The 27,828-nt window shown below is 37.5% G+C and overlaps 1 protein-coding gene across 1 annotated transcript in view; it reads left to right on the forward strand.

Annotated features, from left to right (window-relative positions):
• Nucleotides 1-27,828, forward strand: part of LOC136867230 (condensin-2 complex subunit H2) — a 266,034-nt gene that overhangs the window by 237,332 nt on the left and 874 nt on the right. The window lies entirely within an intron of this gene.

Genomic DNA, 27,828 nt, shown 5'->3' on the forward strand with positions numbered 1-27,828 from the left:
TAGAGTAAGCGAAGCTTTATCTGGCCCTGTAATAATTAAAAGGGTAATTCCTCAATGCAGTATTATTGGACCTTTATGTTTTCTTATATATATAAATGATATGAGTAAACAAGTGGAATCAGAGGTAAGGCCTTTTGCGGATGATGTTATTCTGTATAGAGCATTAAATAAGTTACAAGATTGTGAGCAACTGCAACGTGACCTCGATAGTGTTGTGAGACGGACAGCAATGGTATGTTGATAAACGGTGTTAAAAGTCAGGTTGTGAGTTTCACAAATAGGAAAAGTCCTCTCAGTTTTAATTACTGCATTGATGGGGTGAAAGTTCCTTTTGGGGATCATTGTAAGTATCTAGGTGTTAATATAAGGAAAGATCTTCATTGAGGTAATCACGTAAATGGGATTTTAAATAAAGGGTACAGATCTCTGCACATGGTTATGAGGGTGTTTAGGGGTTGTAGTAAAGATGTAAAGGAAAGGGCATATAAGTCTCTGATAAGACCCCAACTAGAGTATGGTTCCAGTGTATGGTACCCTCACCAGGATTACCTGATTCAAGAACTGGAAAAAATCCAAAGAAAAGCAGCTCGTTTTGTTCTGGGTGATTTCCAACAAAAGGGTAGCGTTACAAAAATGTTGCAAAGTTTGGGCTGGGAAGAAGTTTTAGTCTCTGACAAAATAGTTTTTAGTTTAATCATTGACAGTGTTTCCATTAACATGTTTGTATAATATATCATTTTTCACATTTTATGTACCGGTACCTAATTTTAGTAACTAGCTAAACTTTTAGCTTCCATATTTAATATTAGGTGTACTGTTGAAGATTGTTTTTAGGCTGAAGATGCCCTGAATTGAGGGCGAAACATGTCCCATTTAACTGATAGTCTGTTTATGTAACCACTATAAGTTGAAATTAAAGTATTGAATAGGTGGATTAAAGAACACCTTTATTTATTTATTTTTGTACTAAGTGGTATGTTCCGAGCTGTCAGCGGAGAGATGGCGTGAATGACATTAGTAGACGAATAAGTGTGAGTGGCATCTTTAAAAGTAGGAAAGATCACAATATAAAGATAAAGTTGGAATTCAAGAGGACAAATTGGGGCAAATATTCATTTATAAGAAGGGGAGTTAGGGACTGGAATAACTTACGAAGGGAGATGTTGAATAAATTTCCAATTTCTTTGAAATCATTTAAGAAAAGGCTAGGAAAACAACAGATAGGGAATCTGCTACCTGGGCAACTGCCCTAAATGCAGATCAGGATTGATTTATTTATTGATTTATTGATTGAAGCAGCATGATTACGCCTACAGAAACTAAACAGAACTGAACTCACCGGCTACATAGATGCTCTGGACAAATAAGTAAATGAATAAACAAATAAATAAATCAACTAAGAAATTAAACTGAAGCCAGTAATAAATAAATAAATAAATATATAAACAAATAAATAAATAAATCAACTAGGAAATTAAACTGAATTCACCAGTAATATATAAATGAACAAATAAATAAATAAATCAACTAGGAAATTAAACTGAACTCACCAGTATTTACAGACAATGCTGAAAGTGATCTCCTTCAGCTGCAATGCAAGCTTCACATCTTGTAATGAGATTTCGAAACACACTTTGTAGTTCATGGAGACCGATAGAACGCACAATGTTACTAATTTCAGTTTTTAATTCTTCTGCAGTTCGAGGATTATTCCTGTAAACTTTTCCTTTAAGATTTCCCCATAGATAAAAATCACATGTACTTAAATCAGGCGAATGAGGGGGCCATAAGCCTTTACTGATGATCTGATCATTATCAAACATTTCCCGTAACCATCGTATAGAGCTACGCGCCGTATGGGCCGTTACACTATCCTGCTGGAAATAGCTGTAACTTTTCTCTTCAATCAGTTCAGCAAAAAATGGTTTCAGAATGTCGTGAATATAACGGTCAGAAGTAGTCGTGTCCTGAAAAAATATCGGACCGATAATTCGTCGGGCACTGGTGGCGCACAACACACCCACCTTCACATCGTGCAGAGGTCTCGGCTGTAAAATGTGCGGGTTGTCTGTATCCCAGATTCTATTGTTCTGTGAATTGACATATCCACTCAAATGAAACCAGGCTTCATCGCTCATAAAAGGAAAGTTCGGATCCACAATGCCGTCATGGACACTATTCATTAGCCAATTGCAAAATCGTATTCTTGCATTGAAATCTGTAGGCAGTATGTTATGGACTGAATGAGTCCGATAAGATCGTAAATGTAACAATTTTGTTGCGTTACGTGCTGAAGAAGGTGAAATACCACTTTCCTGAGCTACTCTCCAAAGCGACTTATGTGGACTGACCTAAAGTCTTGCCTGTATATCTTCTAACCTCTCCCGTGTGAGAGCTGTTCTCCTTCGCTTCTTTTCCTTATTGCTTACGGAACCAGTACTACACCACTTGTAAACGAGCTGATGCACGTAATGTTTTGATGGTACTGTCGCACCGGTAAGTTGTCTACGGAATTTTCGAAGGCACCTTTTAACGGGTTTCTTCTTCTTGTGCAAATAACACTCGACCAAAAATATTCTTTGCTCTATAGTGTATTTAGCCATCGTGTAAATAACCTCAGAACACACCTTAAAAGTCCAATCGTTTCTAGCGAACTGTGGGACAGAGTGCTAAACAGCTGCGCACTGGCAGTGAACACTTCTTCCAGTGTTGAAAGAAGCCACATGGCGCTCACTCGGGACTTTCCACGGCATGCGAACAGAAGTCTGAACACTTAAATTATTCTCCCTGTACTTGCCATAGCATATATACTCATTTCTCTTAAAATGACCTCAAATTTTTAAAAAATGATGTAATAAAATGATCAATTAGAGATTAAAATTGTTCAGAAATTCAAATATCTTGGGGAAATAATAACATGGAACACAAATGAAAAAGAAGCAATAGAACACAGAACAACTAAATTTAAACAAGCACAAAGACTTACCTGGCCAACCTATTAAAAAAAATCTCTTTCGATAAACGCTAAGCTGAAACACTATAATTCCATAGTTAAACCAGAGGCAACCTATGCTAGTGAAACTTTATTCAAATTAAATGTAAAATCTACAACAGACAAATTACAGAAAACTGAGAGAAGAATTCTTAGAACAATTATTAATAAAAAACACCAAGTTGATGGACAGTGGAGATTGTTGCCTAACAACATTGTCTATCGTGAATGTGAATCAATAATATCTACAATGCGTAAAAGAAGAATTTCCTTTTTCTGTCACATATCAAGATTAGCAGACACCAGGATATTGAAACAACTATTCGATTACTTTTTGAAGAATAAAATCAATAATAATTGGTTCAAAGAAGTTCAGGACGATTTGGAAGAATTGGGTATAACTCGGCAACAAATCAAAGACAGAAAAGAGAAGAGGATTTTGAAGAACAAAAGCATAAGTCTCAAACTAAAAGCAGTTGAACGGAAACAATATACTATATCGGACACACAAAGGGCTTCCAGGTCGGAGAGGATGAAAAAGTTCTGGGAGAAGAAGAAGAAGAAATTAACTCAAATGTATTGATTTCAGTGCTCCAATGTGGGCGTAAAATATGTAAAAAAAAAAAAAAAAATGATCAATTTCATAATAATAGTCTTAAATAATGAATACGTGGTTAGAATATCTGTATTGTAAAACGAAGATTTTAGTAGAATTAGTATATTAATACTAAGTTATTAATCAATAAATTCAGAGTTATCACTAGGTCATTTTCATTTCTACTGAAATAATGTGAAAAATATACTGACTAAACATACCTTAGTTAACACTGCAATGCACCACCATAGTCTTCCTCAAGTTATCAAAAGTGAAGGAACACAGTTGTTGGCTAATACTGTTTTTTTCCTTGAGAAACTTCTCTCTTCTTCCACTGATGTAATAGGAGCATATTTTAAAAACACTGTTTCACTGACTCTTCATAAAATGTCAATTCTGAAGTCTTCGTTTGACACACTGTCTGATATCCTGTATTTTTATCCAGTTCAAATTTTATTTTCTGTCTGACTATATTCCCAATTTCACCTTGGAACATTTTCTATACAATCTTCAGCATTCCTGACTAAATCTGTTGACTTGTCCCATACCATGCCACTTTCTTCTAGGTGGTTTCTGGCAAAAATGAAAAATTTGATTTTATGGAAGCCAATTTACCTTCCATTTAAGAATCAGAAAACAGGTCCTGTCCACTTACAATTGCCTTAGCATCTGACCTATGAAAGCCATTCACTACTTCTCTTACTATCTGAAAATTGTCACAGTAGTTTATGCATGCAGTCAACCAGGTAGCCCAGTGTGTTAAAACTTGTGCTGGGGGCAAAGCTACATCAGGGGCTTTGTCTTTGAAATACTTAGTTCGGGATGATGCTCGCCAAAAACTTTCTTTGCTGTGGAAACTAGTCTATCTACTTCTGGAAATTTTTATCTGACCTCTTCCGCAATTCGACGAAAAGCATGAGTCAGACAAGTAACATGCACCATGTTACTGTAAAATGATTTGATAGATATTGCTGCTTTTACCATGTATTCTGCTAGGCCATATTATACACACGGATTTATCAAACAGTTTGCATATCTGACTGTGATTAACTGCTTCCAAAACCTCTGAGGTCAGGAGAAAAATTTGCCCAAGAGTCCCTATCACTACATTACCTACATAACGTCCCTCTGCATCTGTAGTCTCGTCAATTGATGTGTAAGTTCCCCTTCACACATTCACGTATTCGATTTAATGTGTCTTTATAACATTTTTATAGGTAGTTTTTATGCAATGTTGATTCATTTACAATAGTATGACCACTGTGGTGTTAAAGGAAATCACTTACTTTAGGAATATTTGTACTAACAAACCCTCCACAAAATTCTTTATAAAAGGAAGATGACTGTCGAAGCATTTTCTTTTAACAGTAATTGGGACACTTCTTTTGTTCGCATTTTCAAGACCTCGCAAATGTTTTTCGTGCCCAACATGTTGTTGTACGGTGAACCTTTTATCTGCAGCAACTTTTAATTTCGCACACTTTACAGAACAGTACAGTTCCCGCCGTTGAGAATATGTTTTCCCCCAACTCTGACCCATATTGTTTTAAATGGCTTGCTGTTGACTGCTTTTGTTTTGGCATTTCAATATTGCTCTGCACAACAAAACGTCACACACACCTTAAAAGTTGTATAGTTGCCGGCTGAGTGAACGATCAGAGGCCAGAGCTGCGTCAAAGCTGTGAACACTTCTGATAAAGCAAAACTCGACACAAGCCATACGGTGCTGAGGGGATTACCCCGGGTTCTTATTCAAGACTGATGCGATACTCACTTGCACATAAAGAAATCGGTGACTCAAACTATACACACAAATATATCATGGTCAAAAAAAACTAAAACTGCTGCATAGGTAAGAAACAGCTAATGAAAACGGATGAGCACTACACAACTACAGTATAAGGGTTATTTCAAGAATATTTATGCTGACATGTTTTTTATAATTTTGAAACACAGATACCAAAAAATTACTTTAAAATGAATGTTTAACCGTATCTGATAACAAAAATGACCTATAGACATATGAAAATTTTAAAAAATGATCTAAAATGGATCTAAATGTTAAAAAATGACTTTATGGAAAATGTGGGGGAAAATGCATTTTGATGACCTTTAAAAACATCACATATTAACGTATTTATTGCAGAATACACTTAATTATCATCAAGCATCATCTCTGAGTACTCAGAGAAAACATGACTTTTCATCAAGATCCAGACCCTACTCATTACAAACACTTTTACCATATTTAAAACTTATTCTAACCCTCATCTCTAATACACAGTTCCATCCATTCAAACAGTAGGTAAAAACGTCACACAGTATCACTCATGTTTTCTGCTTATTAACACCGCTTAAGACATATTTCTTAAACAACTCATGTAATTAAATAACTTCATCAAATACGAGTATTCTGAATTATTTCACTTCGACTGCTATTCACAGCTTCACTAACAATGCACCTCGTCGCATATGACGGCACATCCAGTTGAAATGTCTCATTTTACACAACAAATGCCAACACTGTTGTAATCATTCAAGTAGAATCTGTACTCCTATTTCACACATAAAGTAGTAGTATTCATACTTTGTATCACATAATTCTCAGTACTGTTTATTATATTCTGGCGATACTATATGAACGACTTCACATGTCTCCATGAAATCTATTGTGATTTCCCACAATGTATACTGTTGATATGTAAACCATACACAACAAACTTCACCAGTAGAGAGTGTACTGAGTCTCATGTCTCAGCACAGCGCAAAACTTGTCCAGCACTCTAGTCTTTTAGTGGTAAATAGAGACAAGAATTATAGGCACTAAAAAAAGTTAAATGTCAGGCATATAGGCTCTTAAATTAGCCAAAATTGGCATGTAAATAGGCACTGACATGTAAAATAGGCTACAAAATAGGCATGAAAAAAATACTTATAATTCAATAACACACTCAATTACTATAAGAGGAATTTACAACAAGCAGCTTTTCAATGTTTTCCGGTAACAATCTTGTTTTCCTGTCAGGTAGACTGTTTTGTACTGAGAGAAAGATTTCTCAACGTCACAGGAAGTGATTGGACAAAACTTCAATGAAGCCACATCATCTGATTTTAGTTCAGCTACTTCATCTACCTCACCTCATAGCACCCTGGCTACTTTTACCATCACTTTCCATCCTGGATTCTGCTGCAGGACTCTTATGGAACTTTTTGCTGACAGCGGCTACCTTCCCAGGGGTTCGGTCAAAACTTCTCCTGACTTCTTCCACAACCCTAAATGACACCACCAGGGGAAAGCCACTCTTCTCCAACTCGGTGATAGCTCCCGGCAGCTTGTTGAAGTTTCAAGATGCTCCAGTTTATGCAGGGGGATATTAGCTCCCACCATTGTAGTGCACAAGTCTATAGAAAATTGTTATTGGTTGCTGTTTACAGTGGGCAGGTAGAAAAGCTGTGATGACACAGCTTTCTGTACTTGTGTCAAATGCATCGCAGTATTTCTATGTTGATGTATATGGTATCTTTTCACATTTGAACTGAAAAATAATAAAATTGACTTAAATTACAATGTTCCTATATCTTAAATTTCTACAGGTGGGCTAATTGGCAATAATGCCTAGTATAAACATGCATTTACTTCATAAAAAAAGAAAAAGACTATTAGAGGCGATGTTTCTAGAAGTACAAAACTTTAAAGTAGGAACAAGAGAATTCGTAATTTACATGGAAATATGTCCTCAAAAATGTTCAGTTATAATCTGGCAGTTTCCTGTCGAGTTCACCAGGTAAAAAAATAATAAAAATGACGTGAAACAATACGTGAGTAGCGAAGAGGAGAGATCCTTCCTATATGCTTTCCAGGGACTCGCCAAGCTGCCCCTAGCAGTATTCTTACTTATATAGAAGAATTAAAATGGAGGCACTATAAATCTCAGGTTTGTGAACATTTTATATGTTGCTATTCGCTGGCTTTGGTCAACCGGGTCAGCTGTCATGAAGACTATTTTCTGTTGCCTGCAATAGATCCTGCATCAGGTGTGCCCACAAAGCTGTCACCCTCATTGAAAATTAGAAAACTGCGTGATTTGAAACTGTCGTGGCATGTGCCCATAATCTTACTTTTTGTCATAATTTAGCAAGACTCTAGATGGGATGCTAGAGCTTACGCACCCCAGACTCTCTTTGCTTGCCCCCCAGCACAACAGTTACTAACCGGACCTCACCAATCCAGACCAATGGTCTTTTCACTGGCCCGATCTTGCAAAGATTGTCTTTGTAGCCTTGTAATACACGCTGTGACATCGTCCAAGCCGTGCCATCCTGTATGTCTAGCCTCTGTGATATCTTCCTAGCGGCACCACATTCGATCTTAATCCTATGTTTCGCGAAGGCTTAGCGGAAGCGTAATAGAGTTCACTAGAGCCTACACATAGCGTTGGCGAAAGTTACTCATGATTTTTAAAAATTAAATTTCAGTTGTAGTCCGCTTCTCTGGTGTAGTAGTTTGCGCGATTAGCCGCCACCAACGGAGGCCCGGCTTCGATTCCCGGCTCTGCCAGGAAATTTGAAAAGTAGCACGTGGCCTGGAGTGGGGTCCACTCGGCCTTGGGAGGTCAACTGAGTAGAGGTGGGTTCAATTCCCACCTCAGCAATCCTCGAAGTGGTTTTCTGTGTTTTCCCAATTCTCCTCCAGAGAAATGCTGGGATGTTACCTACGATAACTTAAGGATGCGGCCACTTCCTTCCATCTTCTTTGCCTGTCCCTTCCAATCTTCCCATGTCTTCACAAGGCCCCTATTCAGCATAGAAGCTGAGACTGTCTGGGCGAGGTACTAGTCCTCCTCCCCAGTTTTATCCCACCCCCAAAGTCTCACGCTCCAGGACACTGCCCTTGAGACAGTAGAGGTGGGATCCTTCGCTGAGTCCGAGGGAAAACCTACCCTGGAGGGTAAATAGATTAAGAAAGAAAGAAAGAAAGAAAATATGTCAGTTGTAAACCTCTGTTTTCACAGGATATGAATCAAAGTTCAAAATACCGATTTTTAATTTTCATCCACTCTGAGAAGAGACCACCGGCGTTCTAACTCCTCGTTCAGTAATTAAATGATTATTTAAATTTTAGCAACATAAACTATTGACAGTTCACGACTAATACAGTATTGCAACAACAACAAAAAAAACTTTCCACAATACATAATTTAATAGGCCTATAAATGCTACAATGAAATGAGATCTTAGTTCAGTCACAAAAAAGGATAAAAGGAACAAACAAACTTACTCCTTACAGCAAGCTTGGCAGAAGACTACCCTTCCATCCGTAGTGAAATTGGGAACACCTGTGATCCACCGCTTCAGCCAGTAGGACTTCAACGATTTTTCTTTGCAATTACAATTATTTTTTTGCATCACACCGACACAGATATGTCTTATGGTGACAATGGGATGGGGAAAGGCCTAGGAGTGGGAAGGAAGCGACCGTCGCATTGATTAAGGTGCAGCCCCAGCATTTGTCTGGTGTGAAATTGGGAAACCGCAGATAACCATCATCAGGGCTGCCGATAGTGAGACTCGAACCCACTATCTCCCGGATGCAAGCTCACAGTTGCGTGCCCCTAAGCGCACAGCCAACTCACCCGGTGATTTTTCTTTGGACATTGCCACAGACACACTTCTTTTTCACAATAAATCACAACACGTTTTGAAGATAAAGTGTACGCGTACAACAGTTCACATCGAGAAGGAGGTATAAGGGGCATGGTTTGTGCAACGTAGTTGAACGTTGTCAAATTGTTCCTTGTTTTTCCTGACGGAAATTTCCTAAGAACTATTTCTGGTGACTTCCGAGAATTCCCATCTTTGTTCTGGGATAAATACATCTTGAGAAATGAGAAGATAATTCTGTCAAGCACATCAGTTACTGAAAGAAAATCGGCTTCTTTAAAATAGATTTAAAAGGCATCAAATATACTCAAAATAGGCACAAACCCCTGAAATAGGCATTGATAGGCACAATAAAACCAACAAAATCTAGCTTAAAGGACCCCAAAACGGATATTTCAAAAGCCTGCGTTTCTGAACACAGGAATAAAATAGGCAAATAGGCAAATTCCCATCTCTAGTGAGAAATGACGACTGATACGTAAATATCCCATGCTGTAATAATTCCTGAAATGAATAATGGAATTAACCATTCTTGGATAGTTCATAGTCGATTGAAGATTAATAAAATTAGAATTCAGATAGATGTTCACTTGATGAATCCATCTTCCTAGACCTTGCCTAAATATGATTTCAAAATTAACGTCAAAGGCTGAATATATGATTTCTATGAGGCAGATCTTGATCAACCCTTGCATACGAAAGACTACAGTATTAATATAAGAGCAGGTGTTTAAAGTACAAAGTTTGCATTATAATATTGAACATCAATCAGTCATCAATGATTAGAATTAGAATTCAAATACATGTTCACTTGATGAATCCATCTTCCTAGACCTTGCCTAAATATGATTTCAAAATTAACATCAAATGCTGTCACCCTGGTGGCAAATTCCCTATCAGTTGTTTACCTAGCTTTTCATTACAAAATTTTTTCAAATGGCTTGGAAATTTATTGAACATTTTCCTTTATAATTTATTCCAATCCTTTACTTTTCATCCTATACATTAATATTTTCCCCAATTTGTGCTCTTGAATTCCAACTGTATCTTCATATTATGATCTTTCCTATTTTAAAAAGCTCCACTCAAGCTCACTTGTCTGCTAATATTATTCTACGCCATCATCTCTCCACTGACAGCTGGAAACATACCCCATCCCATAGTCGAACATCTCGTCTCCTTACTCTCTAGTCTTCCCAGTACTGGGCAAGTTGTCCGTGCAGTTACGGGTGCACAGCTGTGAGCTTGCATCTGAGACCTAGTGGGTTCGAAACCCAATGACTGCAGCCCTGAAGATGGTTTTCCGTGGTTTCCCATTTTTGTACCTTCCCACTCCTAGCCCTTCCTGTCCCATTGTTGCCATAAATCCTAAGACAGAAAGCAAATTGTAAAAAAGGAAAAAGAAAGAAAGTTTCCAGCCCCAAAGTTCGCAACATTTTCATAACACTACCCCTTTGATATGGATATAGACTCCTTTGTCAAAACACCTAGGTACTTACAGTGTTCCCCATGAAGTACTATCATCCCACCAACATAGTAATTAAAACTGAGAGGACTTTTCCTCTGGTGAAACTCACCACCTAATTTTCCATTGCGTTTACCAACATACCATTGTTCGCTGTCCAAATCACAATACTGTCTAGTGTGCCACCGGTTATTTCCTTTAAAACCATCATGAAACGCCCTCATTTGACTTCATGTAGGTAGTAGGTTACATTCACATAAATCCATATGACTGAATGTTCCATGATGTTATGTTGCAAAGATCCATGAAAAATACATTTCAGATCTTAAGAATAAGGTATATTTTTGCTTTAACCTAATAAAATTTGTAAAAAGTATGGACCCAGAATTAATTGTGACAGGCTTCTTTATTAAAGTTTGTAGATTTTGACCTGTTTGTTAAAAACATGGAAATCTATATATATACAAAATAAGAGTTTTGTCTATACATTTGCTCAGAATTCTAAAAAGATGGCATTTATGTATCAGTCATGTCCACAGTAACAAGGAAATGCACTTTTTAATTTTCCGTAATTTCTGTCTGTCTGTCTGTCTGTTTGTATGTATGTATGTATGTATGTATGTACACGCATCACGAGAAAACGGCTGAAGATAATTTAATGAAAATCTTTATGCAAAATCAGGGAATAAGCCTCTACAATCTGGGCCATAAATAATTGTATTCAGGCTGAGTGAAATGGTAGTTTAGGAGAAGGCCTAAAATTTAATTTTCAAATATTTATGTTATTAGTGGTCCTATCTTAATGAAAATCGGTAAGCAAAGTCGGGGAATAAGTCGCTATAATCTAGGCCATAAATAATTTTATTCACGCTGAGTGAAATGGTAGTGTAGGGAAGGCCTAAAATTTAATTCTCAAATATTTGTGTTATTAGTGGTCCTATCTTAATGAAAATCGGTATGCAAAGTTGGGGAATAAGTCGCTATAATCTGGACCATAAATAATTGTATTCACACTGAGTGAAATGGTAGTTTGTGGGAAGGCTAAAATTTAATTCTCAAATATTTGTAATTAGAGGTTGTGTCAATAAATACTACATAACTAAAGTTATACAGTATTAAATTTCCATTCATTTATATCTTATACATTGTTACTGTACTGGCTATAATCATAAAGATATTCATGAATTTGGATTTTTGTTACTAAGTCCGTATTAGCGCTGAGTCATGAGTAAATGGGTAAACAGAATTTAATGAAAATCAGTATGTAGATTCGGAGAATAAGGAACTACAGTCTACACTATAAATAATTTTTACAAATCACAGAGTCGGGAGAAAACTAATTGTGAAGGCCTACAATATAGAAAGCTCATTGATCAACAATGACATTACATTGACATTGTTTGTTGTGATATGCTTTGCATCTTCTGTTGCCACTCATCTCCGGTAGATAGGATTACTGCTACATACTGAGTTTTTTTTTTCTTTACGTCGCACTGACACAGATAGGTCTTATGGAGATGATATGATAGGAAAGGGCTAGGAGTGTGAAGAAAGCAGCCTTGACCTTAATTAAAGTACAGTCCCAGCATTTTCCTGGTGTGAAAGTGGGAAACCACGGAATACCATCTTCAGTGCTGCCGACAGTGGGGTTCGAATCCACTATCTCCCGCCGGATGCAAGCTCACAGCTGTACCCTAACCACATGGCCAACTCGCCCGGTCGTACAGAGTATAACAGCATGCCTGAATATTGATGGGAGGTAGCTGGGGAGTTAGGTAACTTTCTTCTTTAGCATGCCATTCCTCTGGTTCTTAAATTTTCTGATACTACTTGTACGTAACACACTGGTTCATCATAGTATTCGAGCTATTCCATCCCTACTCTGAGGCACTTGATTGGAATGAGCAGTGTGCATATTTAACTGAATAATGGCAGAGGAGTGTTATGATAACATTACTTTTAATCGCTACATTCGTACTGACATTTTTGCAATGACCTATATTGACTTCAGTTAGGAAAACCACAAAGTCTTTCTGAGAATCCCGTAGCGAAACACACGTACATCAGCTAGTATATTAGTATGTTGTACGACGTGCCATAGAAGTTGTGTCGCCTAGTGGCATGCGTCATAGGTTCGCCATCCCTGCTCTATACAGTATAACATCATCCACAAATAGCCTTACCTCTGATTCTAATCCTTTACTCATATATTTGTCTGATTCCGTAGCATAACGGTCAACACTGTTAGCTGCTGTCCTCAGCGGCCTGGGTTCGATTCCCGATACTGCCAGAAATTTAAGAATGGTAGGAGGACTGGTATGTGGTTAAAATGGTACATGCAGCTCAACTCCATGTGGTGTATGCCTGAAAAGAGCTGCACCCCTTCAGGATGGGGACATGAGGACTCGTATTACTTATACAAACTGACTCAAATATTTTGGATCAAATTGAAACAGGTGATAGTGAGTCACAACCGATTATATTGAGATAGGGAACCAATGGTCGGAAGTGCATATTTATTTATTGGCAATGGCGTATGAAGTTCTGCTGCACTCTCGCAAAGATCCCTGGTGTCTGTTGTACCAGGAGACAGGCAGCTTGGGCACTAGCAAATGGTCTTCATCCATTTCTAAGGGGGTTTCATACACCAATGACTTGACATAACCCTGGAGGAAAAAGTCCAGAGGTGTGAGATCTGGCGATCGCGCTGGCCATGGGACAGGATCTCCCCTTCCAACCCAACAATGAGGGTACATGTTGTTCAAGTGCTTTCTGACATTAGTATCAAAATGGGCTTGTGCACCATTGTGTTGAAACCACATCCTTACGCGGACACAAAGGGGTACAGTCTCCAGGAACTGTGGCAGCACATCTCGTAGGAACACCAGGTAACATGGACCAGTCAAACGGGGCGGCAGCAAGTAAGGTCCTATTAGGTGATCTTGGACAATGCCCGCCTGTACATTGGCAGAGAATCGTTGCTTGCGGCCACTGATGTGGATGGCATGGAGATTGTCCTCACTGCAGACATGGCTATTGCAGCTGTTGAAAACACCATCGCAGGTGAATGAGGCCTCTTCCTTGAATAATACAAACTGTACTAAGTTCAGCACTACAGCACTGCAGTGGATGATGCATTGACAGGAGTGAACCTGGTGCTCAAAATCTGCTGGTTGCAGTGCTTGCACATGTTCTTTATGATAAGGGGTGTAATACCTGTTCTGCCAGTACTCTCCACACTGTAGGCCTATCCTTCGAAGTGAGTGTTTCACAGGCAAGATGACACATGCTCATTGCTGGGTGGTCGGCAACATGGTCCAATACCATCTCCTCAAAGTCAGTTGTTTGTATATGTCTTTGGCGGGAACCTTGACCGACTCTGTGTGGTGTGAACGACTCCATCTCTCATAAGTTGGTATCCACGGAGATAAACTTCTCCCAATTACGATGACACCTGTTGGGAAAGCAGTCTCTGTACATTCGTGCTGCTTTAGGGCACTACATCTTGGCACACCGTACATTGAATACATGTCTGCCAACTCTTGTGACAAGTAACATTCCATCTTTGACTATGCATCATGCACTGTACACTTTAACACCATGGACACATCACAAGCTGTCGGATGCAGTGGACAACTGACACCAGGAATAGTGGTGTGTATGTGTGTGCAGCACAGGTTAATGTGCCGATGCGATGCATGCGGTTTCATCACATGACATGTCTGTGAGCTAAGTTGTGTACAGAATGTCTATTTGGTGGTCGGGGATGTACCGAGACACCCTGGATCTTAGTAAGAGTGTGTCAGAACTGCTTGCGCCACTGCAATACATGCATTGAGACTGGCGGTCGTCACTTTGAACAATTACTATGAGCTACGATGTTATGTGGTGTACGCTGTGTATGTCCATTACACAATATGTATGCATTTCCGGCCATTGGTTCCCTACCTCAATATAATCGATTGTGGACCCACTGTCACCTATTTCAATTTGACTCATAAGGTTTGAGACACGCGGTATAGGTAAGAAAATATAAAGGTCCAATAAACCTGCCCAGTAGGACATTATAGGATCAGATAACACTTCACTTATTCTAATTCTATTTTCTAGAAATTTAGCTGCCCATTCAATCACTCTTTTGTGTAGTCCATTGGTGCTCATTTTCAGCAGTAATCTCCCATGATCTACTCTATCAAAAGCCTTGGACAGGTCAATAGCAATACTGTCCATTTGACCTCCTGAATCAAAAATATCTGCTATATCTTCCTGGAATCCTACAAGTTGAGTTTCACTGGAATGATGTTTCATAAAACCGAACTACCTTCTATCAAACCTGTTAGTAATTTTGCAAACGTGTCTGATATAATCACAAAGAACGCTTTCCCAGAGCTTACAGACACATGTGAAGCTGACTGTCCTGTAATTATCTGCTTTATGTTTATCACCCTTTCCCTTGTACATTGGGGCTACTATTGCAGCTCTCCTTTTGTTTGGTATCCCTTCTTCATGCAAAAAGTAATTAAATAAGTATTTCAGATATGACACCATATCCCAACCCATAGTCCATGTTTTCTGTGATAATAGTGTAGGCACAGTATTTTTTAACGGAATCTATTTTACATAATCCACTTGCATAGTCCACTTCAGTAAGGGCGCATGGAGGACTGCAGGGAAGGCTAATGCAGTTAAGGTACTGTGCGCTTTGTGTAGAAAATGGTACCGTAAGAAATGTGTGAACAATGTTAATAGACTAAGTAAGAGTATTCCTTAAAAGACCTTCCATGGTTGACTGTCAAGGTGTCACCTGTGTGGGACTAGGTCCCGAATTACAACTCTGGATGTGATCCAGTGAGGTGATAATGAGGCCGCTCCTCTGGAGTACAGACGCCTTGTGCAGCCGCCCCTAACCTGGAGAACAGACGCTGCATAATGGATTCCAGTGGCATTTCCTCCACTGTGGGGACCATCACCCCACCCAAAGGGGCTCATTCGCCCGAAGCCGTTGGCCCCCTTAGGGAGTCAGGTTATTTCCCGCCGCCCAACACTCGGCGTTGGCAATTTTACAGCTGGGTGCCAGACCAGCAAACCCTCCTCCTTTCTCATTCTCATTCAAAACATTGCAAATAAAATTGACCTCAAAATATCACTTGAAAAAACAGAAATTATGCCCCAAAAACCAACACAGCTAAAAGAAGTCACCATAAATGGTAATAAAATCAAAATAGTAACTCAGTTTAAATATCTTGGAGAAGTAATAACACATAACTTAAATGAAAAAATCTCAATCCAAGTAAGAACAAATAGATTAGCTAAAGCACAAAAATTAACATGGGATATCTACAAAAAGAACTGTCTATCAATAAATACAAAAATAAAACACTACAACACAGTTATAAAACCGGAAGCTACATATGCAGCAGAAACACTCTTACCTGAATAAACAATCAAAGACTGACAGACTTCAGAAAATTGAAAGGAGGATTGGAAGAACCTGTATCAACAAAAAATATCAGAAAGATGGACAGTGGCGGTTAATACCTTACAAAGTCGTGTACAAAGAGCTAGAACCCATTACAGATACTATGCGTAAGAGGAGACTGGGATTCTTTGGACATATCATGAGGATGCAGGACTCAAGACTTCTGAAACAACTAGTACAACACAATCTCGTCTCAAAAAATACCACAACAGGATGTAAATGGATCAGAGAAGTAAGAGAGGATCTGAAGGAAATAGGCCTTACAACAGAAGACACCAAAAATAAGATAAAATTGAATACAAAACTCAAGAATACAAACCTCCGCTTTACCCTTACACAAAACAAACCAACAACACGCACATTTTCAACTGAGGAAAGGGCACGAAGATCGGAGCGTCTGAAGAAGTACTGGGAGGACCGCAAAGCCCGAACAATCCCTTCAAAGAGACCTGAACGACGGACTGACTAAAGTGATCCTATGTGGTCATAAAAGAAGAAGAAGAAGAAGACTAAGTAAGTTAAAATGTTATATGTGCCTAACCAGTGAGGGAAATAATAAGATACTTAAGAGTAGGAATGTCACCACTAGGCAGCAAATTTTATCTTCTAAAAGACCCAACTGACTAGGTGAAGGAGATGAAGAATGAATAGATGGAAAGAGAAATTGATCTTGGGAACTCTTTGAAATTGTCGCATAAAACTGGACGATACTTGTTCTTATAGTGAAACAAAATTAACTGCTTTCTTGTAGTGAAACAAAATGAAAAGATAGTACTGTGTAACAAATGTATCAGAAAGTTAACTCAAGAAAACACAAATTTGAAGATAAAAATTTGATTACTGGAAAACAGTGTTAACAAAGCTGAAATGTATTCCAAGAGTAATACTTTAGAAATACAGGGGGTTCCTAAGTACAGAGTGAGGTAGTGTTTGAATCTTCTTAAGGCACCTAATCAAATTCACATTGGCATTATTGTGAAGTTTGTATGACAGACAAGGATAGATTGCTGGAGCACAGACGAGTTGAGAGGAACCTCTCAACCAGACACGTGCCACTTGCGGATGAGACAACGGTGTACATGAATGAGAGCCTGGCCCCAGAGAAGATGAAGCTTCTAGAATGGGCCATCTGGAAAGAGAAGAACTTCAATTACATCTGGTGAGAAATGGAGTAATAAAACTACGTAAAAATCTTCAGGTGTCATCTTGATCAAGAGCCAGGAAGTTTTAGGTTAATTGTAACATGGTAAATCAGTATATGCTCTCCATTTATTACAAAAATATACATAGACAAAATCAAAACTGGACATATTGTATGGAAACATTGCTAATAACAATTTTGATCTTTTAATGTTTACGGAATCTGCTAAATTTAGGCGTGTTTGACTACGACGTCTGTAGTGCAGAGTATACTGAAGGAGCAGATAATGATAACAGGTAGGTGAAGTAATGACCATTGTAGCAAGAGGATTATGGTCTTGAAATGTGAAAGCAAAACAAGCACCTTTGCAGCCTTGTTGTTCAAGTTAGTCAAAAGAGGAAAAGTACGATATGTCAGCAATATTAATTGTATTCCCATTGTTCAAAATTAGATGTTTACATAGGGGTATTCAAGTGGATAAAATGTCACTGTAATGTACATTACAATTTATGAATTTCATGTCGGTTCCATATTCACAATATAATATACAGAGATTCAATTCTTATAAAAGAATTTTAATAATGGGTCCACCTGTTCAATACTTATTGTGTTGATTATAATAAAAGTTCTTTAATATGTTAGGACATGTTTTGGCCTATCGTATTTGGCCATCTTCAGCTGTAATCAACTTTACACTTTACGAGGTGAAATGTCATTACAAAGATACATATAAAAAAAAAACATATTAAAACTACACAATGATTTAACAATAAAATGGGTGTCCACTTTTTGCAGACGTTGCTTTACTGCTCTTTGTGAGGTAGAGAATGTTGTAGTAGTTTTTATCTTGCAAATCGAATGACACACTGTAAAGAGGTCACTCTAATAAAATTATGGCATGTTATTGTGATGAATGCCAGTCATGATATGACTGGAAGCATTGGACTTATAGAACCATGACAAGTTTTTTGTGGCAATGTATTAGATTATTTTGCCAATTCGGAACTTAATGGCATATTCAAAAATGGGGTGACTTCTAATAATCTTCTTGATATTTGTCAAATCTAAAATGAAAAGAGAAACAGAAGATGAATATTTAAAATCTCTACGCTGGTAATGTAGATAAAAAATGCGTGGAAAATAAATGTAAAACTTACGTTTTGTCTTCCAGCCCTCAATGCTGTTACTGTGTTACCCCAATTAATGATGCTATGCTCCTGATTAAAACATCATTAGAGGGTAAAGTTCAAGTAAATGGACCGTAGAGAACAAATAAAACAGACCAAGAACACATCATTAAAATGCAAAACAATCACAAAACACTCCAGAAAGGTCCATGTGAAATAAGGTGAAACCTATCCCAAATTTAAAAAAGGGTGGACCCAAAATACAGGTTGTGACTATCTACTCAAAGAAAACTTAAATAGGGAATGAAATAGAATTTATTAACTCATGAGATAACAAAAAAATTAACATAAAGAAAATATTCATCAGAATAACATGGGGTTAAATGAAGTTGCATAAATAAGGTAAGTTAATTATTACAGTTAAGTTAGGTGGATACCCACTATACCTTGATTCATTCAACAAAATAACCCAAACCATAATCCCTGGCACTGGGAGTTACCATTTCTTCTCTTCTGTCTGTTTCTGCATGTACCTGTTTTGCCTTGTCAATAAACTGGTAGTAACAAGGGTGCGATTTTTAAGCTTCCAGTCCTCATCAGTAAAGTGACCGGTAATACTAATGTTATGCATTTTGGATTCATCCACATATCTGCTGTACCTGCACAGGCACCATTCTCTGCACCTCAAACAATTTTAGGCAGCATTCTAGTTCGTATCATGGAGTTTTGTACTTTGATGTTTTGTGAATTGTGTGTTGGGGGGGTGATATCAGTTCCAGAAACAACCATAAAGAGAGGAAATCTGTTGCACACATTTTGATGCATTTTTGTGTAATGTTGTGTTTGATATCATATAGTACTGTATTCAATGGACACAGTGCATTTGGCCACATTTTAGACACATGTTTTCAAATGTGAGATAATAAGATGCAAACTTCAATAAGGAAACATAATTTACAGGACACATAGTGTAGAACAAAAGCGAAAGGTTTCCACCTATTCAATACTGTTTGTTGTAACCTTAAAATAGTTACATATATTTGTTGGAACTAGTTTTGGTCTTACCAGAGACGATCATCAGTCAAAATCAAAGTAAAGGCAAGACATGAATAAAAAGAAAAATATATATATATGAAACAAGCATGAAATTCAAGACACGTAAAGATTTTAAAACACTCATCACAATCACATGTCCTGTGCAAGCTCTAAGCTTTCCTCCAATTGGAAAACTGCATTTCACAGAAGACCAGGTGAAACACTGAAATATCAGCACTAGAGGAATCTTCTAGAACTCCGCTCAGCTAAACCAAGTATGAACAGAATGATGCTTTCTTCATATATATATTCTTCTTGTTATTCATGTCTTGCCTCTACTTTGATTTTGACTGGGTGATGGTCTGGTAAGACCGAAACTAGTTTCAACAAATATATCGTCGTTGCCAGGACAAAACCTCCTATGTGATAATAGTTTTGGAAATATACTGACCCGCAGCACATACATTATAAAGAGCGAGCATGCCTTGACATTATTCACACAATATTGCACCTTAGTTGACAGAACCTTACCGGCCAAAGTTCAAAGCTAAAATATTTCACATAGGAGGTTTTGTCCTGGCAGCGACGATATGTAACATTTTTAAGGTTACAACAAACAGTATGAAATAGGTGGAAACCTTTAGCTATTGTTTTACACTATATTGCTCTTCAATACAGATTAATAAGAAATTGATTACTTATGATTACAGGACACATATCTTACATGTTGACTTTTTGAAGCTGTTACTACTGCTGCTATTACTACTACTACTACTACTACTACTACTACTACTACTACTACTACAAAGTAGTTATCAGACACTCCACTTTTCATCCCGTATTTCATTTATAATCTATATTCCTTCCTCTCAAGTTTTGCTTTTGCTGTGTCTTGTGACTTCCGTTCCTTGCTCACAGCAAATATTGCAGTGACTGACTGAGAATGTGAGTTAGTTGGACCAAATGTGGTGCGTTCGTTCAAACGGTGTGTACTATCAAGGTACCGTCAATGAGCCAGCATAAGTTAAAACACCCTAGCTAGCCAAGAACACCCCCCAAAAACACAACAATTAAAATGAAAAATAGAAAAGAGACCTTAAGCAGGTCAGGGTGTCACTAATTACCGTGGATCTATGCATATCCTGGTACGGTACGATTGTTTTAAAGAGTTAACAAATGAAAAACGCCTTTTAAGGGAAAGTAAACAATTTTAATTCTCTAGACAAGTTTAAATTAATTCACAAAAATTGAAATGTCATCCTCGTATAAGTAATAAATAAAATCTTCAAAATTAGTGTTAAATTAACAGGTTAGAAAAATTCAGTTAATTGCGGCCGACTGACCCAAAGAAAAAGAAAAAACCCGCTAAAATCATTACAACTACAGCAAGTTAGAAAAATATCATTAATACGTCAACAACTTCATGCTTTTCTTATTCAATTTGAATTACCCTCTGAAATGATAAGATTTCTTCTTTTAATTTTGTTACACTTCATTAGTATTGAGTACTATTCCAGGGAGCTTCTGCAAGCAAATCATAATCATTACCCACAAGATGGAATTTAAATCGGTTACAATAAATGTTATAATTTAATCTAAACAACAAATTGTTTTGTATTGAAAAAGGTGGACCAGTAAGTTCCTTCAAAACTTTGTTATTCTCGGTTCAGTATGGACCCGAGATGAAATTTTTAACTCTAAATATATAATAACCAAGCAAAAGGAAGAAAATTTTAAAACAAATGTGGAAAGAAAATGCACAGATATAACTTAAAGGGGGAAATTAACATGAAAATACTCCCCAAGATCCAAATCTTTTACAGAAAAATCAATTACACCAACCAGATCAATCAACAATAGTAATCAACACCACCATCACCATGCTAACGTACACACTTAAAAAAAATGTAAAGACTAATTCCAAAACAATACACTACAATAGTAGCTTACATGAGGAGAACAAGAGAATCTAGTAGATCCCATAACTCAAGAATTACAAGTTAAATTAAAATTAAAAAGGGGAACTGAAAGTTGATATTAAGAATGGGATATAACCAAAATTTTTAAACACTTGCGGAAACTCACATGGTTGTTAAACCGCTTTTAACCTTTTTATATTAGATAGTACATAATAGGGCTAATGTGCCTGCTGAATAATAATATTTCACCAATTCAATTACATAGGTTGTGAACGGTTTAATGTAACAATTAAAATAATGCAAGACCTTTTAGGAGATTTACAAGTAGAAACCAGATTACACATTTTAATCCTGAGAAGAGGAAGAAATGATGATGATGATTTCAATGTTCAGAAAATGGACCTAATTTCTCAAAGCTACACCAAACACACGAAAGACCAAGAGAAGTCTAGTTGGGGACAAAACATGACGGCCTCAGTTCCTAGAAGCGAGCTGGAAGCCAGTAGTCAATCACACCCTGCACAGCTAACGAGTTCTAAGTGATCCTTGTTTATTTTGGAGAGGCTGCCAAACCACTTTCTGCTTTACTCTCTGTAGTATTTACCCTTTCTTCGTGTAGAGTGCAGTAGCCGATTTGGCAACTCTGGCTGGAGTAGAGGTAGTAAATCCTATAAGTCGCTAACAGACACCGAGCTTCCGCTGGAAAGTAGTGATGTGAGGCGAGGTCCTCATGATTTGTCCCCAACTATAGTTCTTTCCTTATAAGCATAATTGTCGACCGAATATTAAAACCAAGCTAAGTGCCAAAACAATGAAATTCTATTTTATTGCTAAAACGTGGGCTGTGTGCCTATGCCTGTGCAGTAAAAACCGGGCTATGTGATATTCAGTCTGCAAGTAGTTCAAACTATAGCCACAAGAATTCACCTGGATCTAAGTGCCACCTACCATGTATCAAAATCCAGGCTATGTGCCAAGCACCATGTGACTGGTTTTGTAATTACATGATACTGCAGTTCAGTACCGGTTTTACATAGAAACAGTAAGAAAATACTTTCCAAACCTAAGATTTCGGAAACCGAGAAAAGACACGTGTAATACTTGCGATTTGTTGCACAACAAAATACAAAATGACCAGAGGATCAATGAATTACACCAAACCTCACTGGAAATTCACCACAGGAAAGCAGAGCGAACCAGAGAAATGATGAAACTAAATTACAAAGAATCAGAGCGTTACAATTAATAAATAAATTTGAAGTGTCGGTGTACGTCTTCGTATTCCTGTTATGATATATTTGGGCTGTTCGTATGTGTTGTTGGACCATTGGCACGGCACATGGGAAACTCATAGGTTGGTAACATAGTGCATTCAACTGCCTGAAGTGTACGTTAACGCAACCTATCGGCGCGCTGTGGAACTTGTGATGAGTTTGAACGCTGTTAGACAGATAGCGTGTGACTCGCTAAACTGTGGTGTGTGCTGGGGGTTTGGAAAGGTCTGTCTGCATTTCGAACTCGCAAGAGCATGACGCGAAGAGCTGGGTCTATCAGGCCAGTTGGCATATTGAACATGCCTAGTTTGGGCATTGAGTGAAAAACATTCAGCATCCCTTTCAGGGATGGGGAATTGTAAATAATGTATATAGAATTAGTAGAATTAGTGTATAAGATGACTTTGGTGAGGTATTTGTTTTAAAGTGTAGTGTTGTCTGGTGGTTGATAGTGTTTGTTCGGTTGCTCAATTCATTATGGATTATTTGGTATGTATGTTTCTTCATTTATGTAAGTACCTCCTCTCTTTATTTTGTGGATACGTTCTGCTAAGTTTTGTAGGTGCCTTGTAGTTGGTCGTACTTATTTTTCCGAGGCGTAATTTTGATCCGTTCATTTTCGTCTTGTGCTCTGGTATTTTGGAGCCGTCGTATGTGCCTTGTGACGTCCGTTAAACCCTGGGTGTGTTTGGGTCTTTTCCATTTTATTTTGCACATTATTTATTTTATTTCTGCCTACTTTGTGTGATTTTAGTGACGTTCCCTTCATGCTAGTGTTTTCTTTTGCATTTGTGCTGCCTGTGCTTGTAAATCCTGCCGGTATGCGACGTTATGTTTTATTATGACTTCTTGTTCTATTTATTTTCATTATGTTATTACGTGTTCGTTTCTCCTCTGTAAGGGAATATTTTGAATTGTGTACCGAGCAAGCGCTATTGCCACTAATTTTCCCTAATAATATTTATTATTATTATAGTGTAAGTTAAGGTAGATAAGTATATTTTAGGCTATTTGGTGACACCAATTTCCTTATTATTCATTTTACGAGTAGTGTTTTGCAGTATGTAAGGACATTGTTAATGGAAGGCTTAATTCGTTCATCATTCTTGCTTTGTTGTGTCGCCTTATCTCCTCTATCCGTGTCTGTTGTCATTGTTGGTTATCTGTTCTTATCTTTACCCGGTCGTTACGTAACCGTTGTTTTATTATTATTATTGCTGTCTTATCGCCATGTGAGTCTGCTTCTGAATGCCGTTGTGTTTGGACCTATTGTTATTACTTTCTTACGTGTGTGGTATTTGAAAAATGACTGTGGAAAATGTATTTGAGTATGTGATTACTAATATTTGTGTTACGTGACCGGTTCTCTCTTCAAGCGTACGGCATTTGAACGATGACTTCTTGTTTCTTTCTGTTTGTGGTTTTGTGATGGTGATGCTAATTTTATTACGTTATTTGGTTCTATTTCCGGGATATGCTATGTGACTGATATTTTTCGTTGGGGATGTACTTGTGATTGATTCGTGCGACGCATTTTGGCATTTTCTATTTTCTACTATGCGTTCGGTGTTGTGAACCTTCCACTAATAATGGTCCTCAGAAAATTAATTTATTTTAAATGTATCCAGAACGTATCCACAAAATAAAGAGAGGAGGTACTTACATAAATGAAGAAACATACATACCAAATAATCCTAATGAATTGAGCAACCGAACAAACACTATCAACCACCAGACAACACTACACTTTAAAACAAATACCTCACCAAAGTCATCTTATACACTAATTCTACTAATTCTATGTACATTATTTACAATTCCCCATCCCTGAAAGGGATACTGAATGTTTTTCACCCAATGCCCGAACTAGGCATGTTCAATACGCCAACTGGCCTGATAGACCCAGCTCTTTGCGTCATGCTCTTGTGAGTTCGAAATGCAGACAGACCTTTCCAAACCCCCAGCACACACCACAGTTTAGCGAGTCACGCGCTATCTGTCTAACAGCGTTCAAACTCATCACAAGTTCCACAGCGCGCTGATAGGTTGCGTTAACGTACACTTCAGGCAGTTGAATGCACTATGTTACCAACCTATGAGTTTCCCATGTGCCGTGCCAGTGGTCCAATAACACATACGAACAGTCCAAATACATCATACAGGAATACAAAGACGTACACCGACACTTCAAGTTTATTTATTAATTGTAACGCGACACTGTACAATTTCAGTCGACTTGCAGCAAGTGTTTTCTTTACCAGCACTAACCCACTGCCAAATGTATTACTTATGACAATTGTCTTGTTTTAATCTGGGTTTGCAAATGGCTGACAACAATCAGGGATTTATGTTTGTTTGGCATGAAGTTTTGGGTGGCTGGGGACCATTTATAGCAACTTTGATGCATGAAGAAGATTTTTATGACTTCAGCGCAGCAGCTTAAAGTTGCCTTAATACGACAACTTTAGAAATTTCTAAGGTTGTTTGGGCGAAAGTCACCGAGAAAAATCCAGGAACCGTATACTCAAAAAAAAAAAAAACTTTCAGTGATTTTGTACTCTGGGGAAATACAAACATATTTTAAAAAGGGGTAACGAATGAAACTATAAAAAACTTTGAACTGGCACGGTTGGGAATGACATCAAGATTGAAGCCTGAAAAGAAGGAAAATCTGAAAAAGATGATTCCATACCTAGTGGAAGAAAACAAACCTTAAAATCTGAAAAAGATGATTCCATACCTAGTGGAAGAAAACAAACCTTTTTACACTGAAGTAACACAGTAGCCATGGTTTGGAGAACACTGTTTACATATTAATTTTAATATTTGTATAACAATTATTATACACTAAAGAAAAGTACTTGTTTTCAAATTTTCAATATTTTCTACAAAAAAAAAAATTTCAAAAACACTACCTTTTACTTAGGGCCTACTATTATTATGACTTGAGTACTTAGCTTTTTTTTGTTTTATGAATAAAATTAATTTTAAAAAGATTTTCTCCTTTCTTTATCGAAATGTTATCCATACCTGTCATTTGCTCACTCTGCTCTTGTAAATTTTGCCTTTCATTATTGTGATACTTTAACGGCACTTAGCCCGGTTTTAATGGAACGGGGACATACCTCATTTCATAAAAAATTCAGGCAAAAGAGGTAATTTCCTTAGGTAACATTAAGCTTTCATGAGTGTTTATAATGTAAGTGTTTCTGACATTTTTGCGCTTATTCGGAAGAAAAAATTAAAAACTATGAAGGTGGCCATTTTTTTTTTTCTGTTTATCTCAGAACTTAGATTTTGGCACTTAGCCTGGTTTTTATATTCGGTCGACAATTCACTGTCCACGAAGAAAAATCCAAAATTAAAATGCCTGAGGGAGACTTACATTTTCGATGAAGCTCGTTGTAATATGTTAACACATGTTACAAATACCCACCATAGGCATGGCTTATTAAAAGATTACTCAAAACTATTCACACCAAATCAAAAGAAAATTAGAGGACGACGAAAAGAGAAGAAAAAACTTCTACCATCACCAGCTTCTCCCATCGCGCCAGAACAGAGAATGATGGCCGAAACAGGCTCACAAACATTCGTTGCCAGCTAAGGCACAAAGCCGTGCGCTCATTGGTCATACACAGCGCCAACGAGATTAGACCCGCTGCCGCAGAGAGCAGCACAAAGCAGGAACGAATTAGCGATTCACGCGCCGAGTTGAAGAGATACACAATGAAGTATTTTAGGAAAAGAGTCTTAGTGCTCAAAGGCAAAGTGGATATAAAATTAAGAATGTGACAGCAAGTCACATATAAAATAATAGCAGAAGACAAGTGGAAAATAAATTCCCATTAACACAAATTTCCACCGCGAGTTTGCCATGTCTAATATGTTACTGGAGAGGGCCCAAAAAAAAATCATCAATAGTGTCGGCATTTCAGAGTGGTTTGAAGTTGATCAAACAAAAATCAGTTGTGAGGTTCTGAATGACAGTAATATTGTAAGACTAGAACAAGAGCAAATTGAAGAAGCTAATGAAAATGATGAAGACAGCAACATACTCTCATTCTGGAGAAGCTTATCAGCCGTGGAGTTGCATTTCAGTTGGCTGAATGTTTGACAGACTACCTAGAACAAGAAGTAGAAGAAGAAGCTTCCCTCGCCGATAAGCTGGTTCTGCGGAAAATTCGTAGTGGCATACATAAGAAACAAGCCTGTTAATGAAGCAGAAATCAGTACAAGAATACTTTTCATCTACAGTGTAATGACATCAACTAATTGTGTGAAGAGAGACTGTGAGTACTGTGCATACATTAGATGACCGTAAGTAGTGTGGACCTAACTTTGATGATGATAATCAAGTGCCATTAAGTCGACATTGACTCCTGGTGACTACATGGTTGGACTGCCTCCAGATGTTTCGGTTTTCTGCCATATACTTCAGATCCTTCAGTAACATGTTCATGTTGGATTTGATGGAGTCAATCCATCTCAGTGCTGGTCACCCTTACCTCCAAGATCCCTCCACCTTCTCAACCATACTAGTCTTTTTCAATGAATCATAGCATCTCATAATGTGTCCAATGTATGACAACTTTAATCTCGTAATGGATGCCTCGAGAGACAGGTCTGGTTGGATCTTTTGAATGACTGTAACTTTATTTGAATTCAAATTGATGATATAAATATCTTTTTAAATCTAATGTTTTAACTTTATAGAATTTTAATGCTGCAAATGCCTTCTCAAACATTACTTTCTGCTCATTTGTGGTTTATCCGCAGTTTTGATTATCTGTGGTTTTTACACCCCCGATTGCCACAGATAATACAGAGTCTACTGTATATATGTGGTATTATAAAACTGAAGGTGAGATGAATAGACGAGATCATGTATGGGGAAATACCAAATAAATTTAGTTGATCAAACAACTTGGTCAAATGTAACTGGAAAAGTAGAGTTATTGATAAGGCATTGCGACAACTAGGACTCATTTCACAATGTTTAATATATGTTCAGAAACGTCTTTTTAATATGCATTTCTTTGTTTGAGATGAGCATATTTATATTAGAATCCAGGAAGTGGAAACTCAGAAATACAAAGAAAGTTAAAAGAACCTAGAGATGTGGGAAAGGCTTGGAATA

This window comes from Anabrus simplex, chromosome 3, assembly GCF_040414725.1.
Source record: "Anabrus simplex isolate iqAnaSimp1 chromosome 3, ASM4041472v1, whole genome shotgun sequence".
NCBI classification, from domain to species: Eukaryota; Metazoa; Arthropoda; class Insecta; order Orthoptera; family Tettigoniidae; genus Anabrus; species Anabrus simplex.